The 10,544-nt window shown below is 47.5% G+C and overlaps 1 pseudogene; it reads left to right on the top strand.

Annotated features, from left to right (window-relative positions):
* The first annotated feature begins 261 nt into the window (after positions 1 to 261).
* LOC101529565 (small ribosomal subunit protein uS7-like) lies at positions 262 to 929 on the top strand (annotated as a pseudogene).
* The last annotated feature ends 9,615 nt before the right edge of the window (positions 930 to 10,544 follow it).

Genomic DNA, 10,544 nt, shown 5'->3' with positions numbered 1-10,544 from the left:
TGCCCCAGCCCGACTGCCATAGCCTTGTCCTGGATCTAGGCACGCTCTCCTTCGTGGACGCTGTGTGCATCAAAAGCCTGAAGAACATTTTTCGTGAGTTCCGGGAGATCGAGGTGGAGGTGTACATCGCAGCCTGTCACAGCCCTGTCGTTGCCCAGCTCGAGGCTGGAAACTTCTTTGACACATCTATCACCAAACGCCATGTCTTTGCCTCTGTCCGCGACGCTGTCACCTTCGCCCTTCAGCACCCTTCAGCGAGCGAACGAGTGGTCGAGCCGCCGGCTGCAGCCCCAGGATGACCGAGTGGGAGACGGCTGCACCTGCGGTGGCAGAAACCCCGGACATCAAGCTCTTCGGGAAGTGGAGCACGGACGACGTGCAGATAAATATTTCCCTGCAGGATTACATTGCAGTGAAGGAGAAGTATGCCAAGTATCTGCCACACAGCGCAGGGCGCTGTGCTGCCAAGCGCTTCCGCAAAGCCCAGTGCCCCATCGTGGAGCGCCTCACCAACTCCATGATGATGCACGGCCGCAACAATGGCAAGAAGCTCATGACCGTGCGCATCATCAAGCACGCCTTTGAGATCATTCACCTGCTGACTGGGGAGAACCCTCTGCAGGTCTTGGTGAACGCCATCATCAATAGTGGACCCTGAGAGGACTCCACGCCCATCGGGCCAGCTGGAACTGAGGCGGCAGGCTGTGGACGTGTCCCCGCTGCGCCGTGTTAATCAGGCCATCTGCTGTGCACACGTGCTCGCGAAGCTGCCTTCCGAAACATCAAAACCATTGCTGAGTGCCTGGCGGACGAGCTCATCAGTGCAGCTAAGGGTTCCTCCAATTCGTATGCCATCAAGAAGAAGGACGAGCTGGAGCGTGTGGCCAAGTCCAACCGCTGATTTCCCAGGCACTGCCCAATAACAGAGTGTGTCTATGTTTTTTTTTTTTTTTTTTGAGCCAATCAATCTTTATTCCTGAGGCTAAAAACAGGCAGCGGCTCCGTCCCTGCGCCTAGCCAAGGCCAGCCTGACTACGGCGCCCCAGCCCCTGCCTGGAGCACTGAACTGGGAGTCCCAGACCTCCATCCCTGAGTTGTATGTGCTTGGAGGGGACTCCAGGGCAGCACCAGGAGTGGATCGGGGGCAGAGAGGGGTTCCTGGAGCACCCCATGTCGACTTGCAGAGGTGCTGGCGGTTTTAGGCAGCTTGGTGGCACAGTCACAGTTTTGTGGCCAAAGCAGAGCTGCCGGGCTCTTGCCTTGGTTTACTCTGCCTGCTGGTTTACTCCCCAGGTTGCCACAATGGCCAGAGGGGAGCTGATTCAGAGCTAGGAGCTAGGAGCTTCTTCTGGGTCTCTCACGTGTGGGTGCAGAGTCCCGAGGCTTTGGGATGTTCTTTGCTGTTTTCCCAGGCCACAAGCAGGGAGCTGTATGGGAAGTAGAGCAGCCATGAACCAGCGTCCATATGGGATCCTGGCATGAGCAAGGCGAGGATTCAGCTGGTGAACCGTTGCACCGGGCCTAATTTATGACCCTTAAGATGCAAGCACCCTTCAGTGACTAGGAGAAACAGAATAGGGCAATCAAGGTTTTATTACTTAGAGGTTGTAGGGGTTCCACAAGCACCCCCTGGAGCCTCACTTGTCCCTATGAAGTTCTAAGAGAGTGAGAGAAAGAACGGAGAACTGTGGGCCAGTACCTGCCTTGGGTCCCACCATTCTCCATACAGGTGTGCAGTGGGTTTTTTGAACTGGTGGCTTGAACCCAGCAGGCCTGAATTCCAGGAGGTCATGAGTCACTGAGGGTTCCCTGAGCCCGGCTGCTTGGGCAGCAGAGCCGGCAGGGCAGTCAGAGAGGCGGTATGTAGCTGTCTCCGAGGGGTTGTGTGCGGCAGAAATCCTGATGGTGGACCTGGAAGCTGTCCAGGGTATAAGAGCCCTCGCTGCTTCTGGCGTGGGGAGGTTAAACTATTGAAGGAGCATGCTGAATACCACACTGAATGCTTCCAAGTTAGAAGCACCCAGAGGTGCTGGCTGGAAGAATACCAGCCTTCTCCCACTACTGTTGAGACCCAACATGTGAGCTTACAGCGGATGATTACTGGTGGAGAACTAGGAAATGAGCTCCTGTGAATGAGCCCACTGAAAGCCAGCTGGGCCATTTCATTCATTTCTCTAGTTTCTATAATTTCTTGTTGATACTAGGTATTATTCGCAGTGCTGGGGTTATAATGGCACACCATTCGGGGGAGGGTGGGCACTGGTCTGTTGACCAGGGAATTCGGTATATTGTATTGTGGAACCCTGCCCACTTCAAGGGCTCTGAGTCATTGCCAGGAAACTGGTATTTGTCGGTCACAGTTTGAAAACGGCTGATTTGTATCAGTCCCTTTGTTTTACAAATGATGAAAGTTTAAGATGTGAACCTCAGTCTTCCTCTCTGTAGAATGGAAATGATGAGTGCTTCATGGGAGTGCAGTGATTATGAGAGGTGAATTATCGTGTTGTGTGTCTCTTCTGCCATCTGATAGTCACTGAGCATCCAGGGGCTAAGCTCTCCTACTCCTGGCTAAATGCTTTCCTGCTGCAGGCACCATTGTTTGAGGCCTTTGCTTGTGTAGGGCCTTACAAGACTTCCCATTCTCACTCTGTAATTATTTAATGCATGTGAGTTTGGCTTTCATTACAGCTTATAAGCTGTTCAAGTTCAGGAACCAGTTCTCGTGTTAGCTCTCTGCTAGTCTTGTACTAGTCACTTGCTAAGTGTTTTATTTGTACATTGTTACTTGGTGTAGGACCAGTAGTGCCACTTCATAAGAAAGTAAAAATATTTCTGCCTCCAAGTTATTATTTGAGTGTTTGCGTTTTGACAGCTGTTGTGATACAGACATGTATGTTTGCCTTGTTCTCACAGTGCCTGATGCACACTTCTCCCCAGGTGTCCAGCTGCAGTGTCCGTCACAGCCCGTGTCAGTGCCCCCCGTAAGGCTGCTCACCACTGGGACTCTGTGTGTCTGAGGCTGGAGATAGGGCCGTTTGGTCCCTCAGTGAGATGTATCTTGCTGCCCTGCCCTGTGACTTGGAGGGACAGTCTGGGTATGATATTTGTGTCTACCCTGACCTCCTGTTGGCCACGGGTCAGGCACCTCTCACCACTGGAACCAGCAAGGCATGCTTAGAACTGACTCATCCTCCTGAAGCCTAGTGTGGCTGAGCAGTTGCTAGCACCCTGTTCAGCTGCGGGCTCGGTTCTGCCATCCATTTGAGCGCTTTCTATATGAAGAACATGAAAGTGCCAGGGGATTATTTTGCAAGTGAAAAAGATTGCAGCAGATGTGAGAACAGATTTACTCATTATGATGTAAATTGATGTTTTGTTCCATTATAGTTTACCAATATAAAGGTATTCATGAAAATATTTGGCTCTGAAAAATTAGGAAAATTATAAACTGCCATTGTCTGTTAGAATTCATTCAATTGACTTTCTTTGGGAAGAACTTCAAATTGTAAGTTAAAAATATTTGCTGAGAGGTTCAGCGCAGTGGCCTAGCGGCTAAGGTCCTCACCTTGAACACGCCAGGATCCCATATGGGCGCTGGTTCTAATCCCAGTAGCTCCACTTCCCATCCAGCCCCCTGCTTGTGGCCTGGGAAAGCAGTCGAGGACGGCCCAAGCTTTGGAACCCTGCACCCATGTGGGAGACCTGGAGGAGGTTCCAGGCTTCGGATTGGCTCAGCAATGGCTGTTGTGGTCACTTGGGGAGTGAATGATCAGACAGAAGATCTTCCTCTCTGTCTCTCCTCCTCTCTGTATATCTGACTTTGTAATGAAAATAAATAAATCTTTAAAAAAAAAAATCTTCATGTCTATGATTTTAAACTTTAAAATTTTAACAACCCAATTTCAGCAAAATTTTTTTAAAGATTTATTTTACTTTTATTGCAAAGGCAGATATACAGAGAGGAGGAGAGACAGAGTGGAAGATCTTCCGTCCGATGATTCACTCCCCAAGTGAGCCGCAACGGGCCGATGCGCGCAGATCCGATGCTGGGAACCAGGAACCTCTTCCGGGTCTCCCACACGGGTGCAGTGTCCCAAAGCTTTGGGCCGTCCTCGACTGCTTTCCCAGGCCACAAGCAGGGGGCTGGATGGGAAGTGGAGCTGCCGGGACTAGAACCGGCGCCCATATGGGATCCCGGGGCGTTCAAGGCGAGGACTTTAGCCACTAGACCACGCTGCCGGGCCCGAAGATTTTTTTTGAAAAAAAGATTTGTTTATTTTTATTGGAAAGTAAGATTTATAGAGAGGAGAGACAGAGAATGATCTCTATCCACTTGTTTACTCTCCAAGTGGCTGCAACAACTGGAGCTGAACCCATTTGGAGCCAGGAGCCAGGAACTTCCTCCAGGTCTTCCAAGTGGATGCAGAATCCCAAGGCTTTGGGCTGTCTTCTCTGCTGCTTTCCCAGGCCACAAACAGGGAGCTGGGTGGAACGGGGGCAGCTGGGACCTGAACCTGCGCCCACATGGGATTCTAGTATGTACAAGATAAGGATTTCAGGCATTTAGCCATTGCACTGGTCTCAGAAGATTTTTTTTTAAGATTTATTTTTATTACAAAGTCAGATACACAGAGAGGAGGAGAGACAGAGAGGAAGATCTTCCGTCCGATGATTCACTCCCTAAGTGACCGCAATAGCTGATGCTGTGCCAATCCGAAGCTGGGAACCAGGAACCTCTTCTGGGTCTCTCACGCGGGTGCAGGGTCCCAAAGCTTTGGGCCGTCCCTGACTGTTTTCCCAGGCCACAAGCAGGGAGCTGGAGGGGAAGTGAAGCTGCTGGTGTTAGAACCAGCGCCCATATGGGATGCTGGTGCGTTCAAGGACGAGGACTCCCGCCGCTAGGCCACTGCGCCGCCGGGCCCTGAAGATTTTTTTTTTTAAGATTTATTTATATTTTTCTTTATTGGAAAGTCAGATACACAGAGAGAGGAACAGAGACAGAGAGGAAGATCTTTGGTCTGATGATTTACTCGCCAAGCAGCCGCAACACCTGGAGCTGAGCCAGTCCGAAGCCAGGAGCCAGGAACTTCTTGGGACCCACTTGGATCCCAAGGCTTTGCGCTGTCCTTGACTGGTTTCCCAGGCCACAAGCAGGGAGCTGGATGGGAAATGGGGCTGCTGGGATTAGAACCAGCGCCCGTATGGGATCCTGGCGTGTTCAAGCGAGGACTTTAGTCTCTAGGCTACTGTGCCAGGCCCAGAAGTTATTTTTTAAAGTTAAGATTTACTGTAATGGTTGTGTTTTTCTTCAGGCAGATGCATGGGTTGAGTGTTATTGCTCCGAAGTTCTTGGGACCAGAAGTGTTTCAGAATTTTCTCAAAAATTTTTTCTTTTTTGGAGAGGGATTTTCGAATATTTTCACCTGGTTGTACATAACAAAAAATATCTCAGGAATGCGAGCCAGTCTAAACTTGAAATTAATTTGTATTTTGTATATATCTAATGAGTATTGCTGAAAGGTAGTTTTATACAACATTATAAGTAATTTGCGCATTAAACAAAATTTCATGGTGTGGAATTTTCTGTGTGTGATGCATGTTAGTCAGAAGGTTTCAGAGTTTGTATCTTTGCATTAGCGATGCTCAGTCTAATGATTTCAGAAACATAATGTAGTGAAAGTAATACAGTGCTATTCTGCCACTTTCTTTATAGTCTCTGGTAGTTTTTTCTATGTTTTAAAAATATATTTACTTACTTGAAGAGTTGATATGGAGAGAGAGAGAGAGAGACACAGAAAGATAGCAGGTCCACCAAGGGGTTCACTCTGCAGAAGCCTGCAAGAGGCCGAGCTGGGGGGTGCTTTGTGTGGATGCCCTTGGGGTAGCAGGGACTGGGTACTTGGTCGTCTTGGGATGCCTCTGGGACATTTGCAGGAAGCTGCTCCTGGGCCTGAGGAGTTGCAGCTCACATGGGACCCTGACCCGGGGTGCCGGTGTCCTTAGCAGCAGCTGCTCGTGTGTTTCTCCTGTACTTCCTTATTGTTAAGTGTGTCCCAGTTTGTCGATTAGTCTGAATCTCCTGTTCCCATGTCCTTGTGAAAGGATCCTCTGTTGCTAGTGTCCTGGTTCAGCTCAGGATGGTGGCACACCTAAAAACAGGCGTATGGGACACAGGCCAGAGCCACCTGAAACTTTATTATAGTGATATTTATTGGTATTTTAATCCAGGTTTTGTTGTGTAATTTGAGGCAGTGGACCAGGATTCACTGTCATTTAGAGCTGTGGTGTTGTAGATGAGCAGAATATAGCCTTTTCTTTTTTAAAAAAAAAAAAGAAGAATTATTTGTAGTTATTAGAAAGGCAGATTTACAGAGAAAAGGAGAGAGAGAGAGAGAAAGATCTTCCATCTGCTGGTTCACTCCCCAAGTGACTACAACGGCCGGAGCTGAGCTGATCCGAAGCCAGGAACAGGAGCTGCTTCTGGATGTCCCACGCATGTGCAGGGTCTCACGGCTTTGGGCCGTCCTCGACTGCTTTCCCAGGCCACAAGCAGGGAGCTGGATGGGAAGTGAAGCATTTGGATACCAATGAGGGCCCAGCAGGTGCAAGGTGAGGGCTTTATGCAAGGCAGGGACTTTAGCCACTAGGCTACTGCCCCGGGCCCAGAACATAGCTTTTTAAGAGTCCTCAGCAATTACTTCTGCCCTTTCAATGAAGATTTTTCAGAAACATGCAATTGCTTTTAAAACTGGGAGATAGTGAATGTAACAGAACCTGTAATTAATAATCTAGGGTCATCTCTGTTCCTTTTTTTGGGATACACTGGTGCTTTTGCAGAGGGCTAGCATGTTGAGCTTCTGCCTGCATGTGGTGGCCCTCCGCTCAGCGAATCCTTACCGAGTTCATCCCTGGCAAGCAGACTGGGGCATGAAGGTATGTCTGTGCTGTCACTGGTCACAGTGTGGGGAAGGTCACAGAGCAGCTAGTGAGGTCTTAGGAGAAGCTACTGTGTTGTGGACTGCCTGAGGCAAGCGGTTTCCCCTTAGCCAAGCTCCCTTACAGTCCCCTCACGGATCCCATTCCTAGCCTAAGAACATGCTCCTCAACCTAACATTAGGCCGTAAGGGAATGACCCCTCACCTACCCTTGTTACCTCAATGTCCACTTCTCTCCAGGGTAAAAAACATGTTTATTTCATTATTGCTTTCGCCAAGCCCCAAGCTAGACTCCTTTGTTACAGCATGCATCCTAAATTCCCATAATTTAAGCTTTTTTTCAGTGTTGTGTCTTTTTCCATATGTTCCTGGGGGCTTTTCTCTACTAGTTGATTTTTAATCACATAAGCAACTTTTGTCGTCTCTTAGTTGCTCCCTCAGTTGTCCGCTGTCGCAGAGGCCCCTGAGTGCCTACTTGGGAGGTGCATCTGTTAGGCAGTCATACAATGTTTTTCCCTAGGCATGAGTGGCCCTGTGTAGGAATGAAAATGCTCTCCTAGTGCCGTTGTAAATTGTAATCGTTCGGGTCCACGGGCAGCAGTGTGCATCGCACAGGAGCTGACCAGGGCCGCACGCGTGCCATTCACCCATGGTTGGCATCTGTCCTGGCTGCATGTGAAGCTGTGACATCTGTACCCGCCTCGCCCACTCACCCTCTTGGCAGAATAGGTGAGCGATTAGAGCCCTTAAACTGTCTGTTGGTTTGGATTCTGGCTTCAGACTTTAACTTTAGCAAAATTGTTTAAAACCTTTCTGAACTCTGTTTTCTCATAGAAAATATGGAAATCCTCATTTCTTCTTTTACATAAGTTTCTTAAATGTTACAACATTTGTGAAATTACCCTTCAGAATTTGTGTGTGCTTTTGTTTTGAATTTCACTCCAGGGTGTTTTTGTGTTCTTCCTGTTTTGTCCTTGTCTTGCTGTGCTGGCTTGGAGCTCTAGTGAAGTGTGATGGGAAGGCTCACCTCCTTCCCTGGTGGGGATTTCTAGTGAAGGCACCCATAACCTGTTTCACTGTTAAATGGGATGTTTGCTATAAAGATATTATATATATTTGTAAATATCCTAAAGAACTACTCTTAACTGGGAATTTGTGAAAAATGTGTTGAATTTTACCAGATACCTTTTGTGCTTAAATGAGAGTACCTCAGAAAGTTTGTAGAAAAATAGAAGATAATTTGTTTGGGCACAAAAGGTTTTTAAAAACACATTCATTTTTTTATAACATGTATTTTTCATGAACTTTTTCAAGTATCCTTGTACCGCAATGATCTTTTCAATCTTAATGTTTTAGTATTATGTATGCTGGCTAATACATTATGATTCTGATTGACCTTCAAGTGTTAAGTTACTCTACATTTCTGGGATGAACCCAGTTTGGTCAAGGTGCAGTATTTTCTTTATATACTCCTGGATTAACTAGTATTTCTTTAGGATTTTTACCTTTTTTGTAATTGGTATTGCCTGGAGTTTTTAATTTCTGTATTTTCCACATCTGCTTTGGTAGCAAGGTAGAGCAGCCTCCTAGCACTAGCTGTGAACGTCGGCACGTGTTCTTCCCTGTGAACAAGGCTATGCGGGCCTGCCTGGGTTTGTCTGTAAAATGAACAGTTGAGTGTTTTCTTTGTAGTATGATTTTAAATTACTGAGTCTTTTCTTCTTAATGGTTGTGAAATGATTTAGACTGTTTTTCTTGAGTTAGTTTTGTTAAGAGAGAAAGCAGGCAAGCACTTCCCCATTTGCTGGTTCCCACCCAAAGTGCTCCCAGAGACCCAGGTCTTTGCTGTACTGAAGCTGGGACCTGGGGACTTGTCTCATGTGGGTGGCAGGATCCCAGTCCCTGAGCCTGTGCTGCTGCTTCCAAGACCGTGCTAGTAGCTGGAACCCTTGATCCAACCCACAGAACTGTGATGTGGCCTACCCAGCATCTTCATTGTAAGACTGAATGCCTACCTCACACCCCCAACCCCTGCCTTTATGAAATTCTGATCCTCTTAACTGGAAACTATGTATATTTCAATTACTAATATGTTATAATTCATTTACACTTACATCCTCTTGTTTTCTTTTAAAGTTAATTTTGATGTTGCTTACATAGTTGACAAGGATGCACAACCGTGAGGTCCACTGATTAGTGTAGGGAGAGTCGAGGTATGGGAGAAGGTGGGTGGGACAAATCAAATGCTTCCAATTTTCGTTTTCTTCTGTGTCTGGGGTTGAGAGAGAGGAAGGGAGAGGGAGCTGTTCCCAGCTGCCAAACAACGTGAGTACCCACAGATGGGGATGTCCATTTGATGTCATCTTAGAGGCCCTGATGTGGAGAAGAATGAGCGTATTGGTTGAGTGGTTGCTACGATCTGTCCTGGCATGACCACCCCCATCTTGGTCCTTGCCTTGGGATGCTGCAGCCTGGTCTGGCCCAGTAAGCCCTCAGCCCCAACTCTGGCTGGTGGTCACTTCAGCCTAGGCCTGTACAGCCTATCTCCATCGCTGGCTCTCATGCAAACTGGTGGGTGTGATAGTACCTGTATTTTCTTTTTAGGTTCTTCTGAATTCTGTGTGTTCGTGTGTGTGTGTGTGTGTGTGTGTGTGTGTGTGTGTGTGTTTAAATATTTTTTTATTGGAAAGGCAGATGTACAGAGAGAAGAAGAGAGAGAGAGAGAGAAAGATCTTGCATCAGGGGTTCACTCCCCAAATGACCGGAAGGACTGGAGCTGAGCCAATCTGAACCAGGAGCTTCTGGTTCTCCAACATAGGTGCAGGTCCCAAGGCTTTGGGCCATTCTCCACTGCTTTCCCAGGCCACAAGCAGATTGCTGGAAGGGAAATGAAGCAGCTGGGACACAAACTGGCGGCCATATGGGATCCGGTGCTTACAGGTGAAGGATTAGTCTGTTCAACCATTGTGCTGGGCCTAGGATTTCCTGCATTTAGATTCTTAAATTATGTGACCAAATTACTGTCTTGTTTTCCTGTACTCTGTCACACTGGGTATTTTTTCTAGTCTGTGACCTTGATAAATGAATTGCTCTCCCGTTATAATTCAGGCATATGATTTAATATAGTGAGCCCTATAGATGGCACCTTAATATTTTAGCATCTGAAGTTTCAGGGGTAGCATCACTCTTAAGTATTGAATATCTACACACACACACACACACACACAACCCTTTCCCCCTGCTCTAGTTTTTCAGCTTTTATTATTTATTTGGGAGATAGAGTGTGCTGTTAAATGCTATGGATGGTTAGGGGCTGGTTTGGGGGGTCACATCTCCCATGTTGAATGCAGAAACTCAGTTACTAGAGCCATCAGTGCTGGCTCCTAAGGGCAGTGTTGGCAGGAAACTGGAGTCAGGAGCCAGAGCTGGAAATAAGCCTCTGTGTTCCAATGTGAGATACAGAGTCTTACCTAAAAGGCTACACAATCGCACCTCTTAAACTAGTAATCAAGCTGTTTGGTAAGCTATACTCTCTCCTGTCACTGTACAGATAATTAGATGTTCTTGGGTTGGCTGTTAAAATCAGGCAGGAAAGCAAGTGAGATTACC

This window comes from Ochotona princeps, chromosome 1 (assembly GCF_030435755.1).
Source record: "Ochotona princeps isolate mOchPri1 chromosome 1, mOchPri1.hap1, whole genome shotgun sequence".
Taxonomy (NCBI): domain Eukaryota; kingdom Metazoa; phylum Chordata; class Mammalia; order Lagomorpha; family Ochotonidae; genus Ochotona; species Ochotona princeps.
Note: the sequence above shows the minus strand (reverse complement) of the source record. Positions and strands in the feature narration are given on the sequence as shown.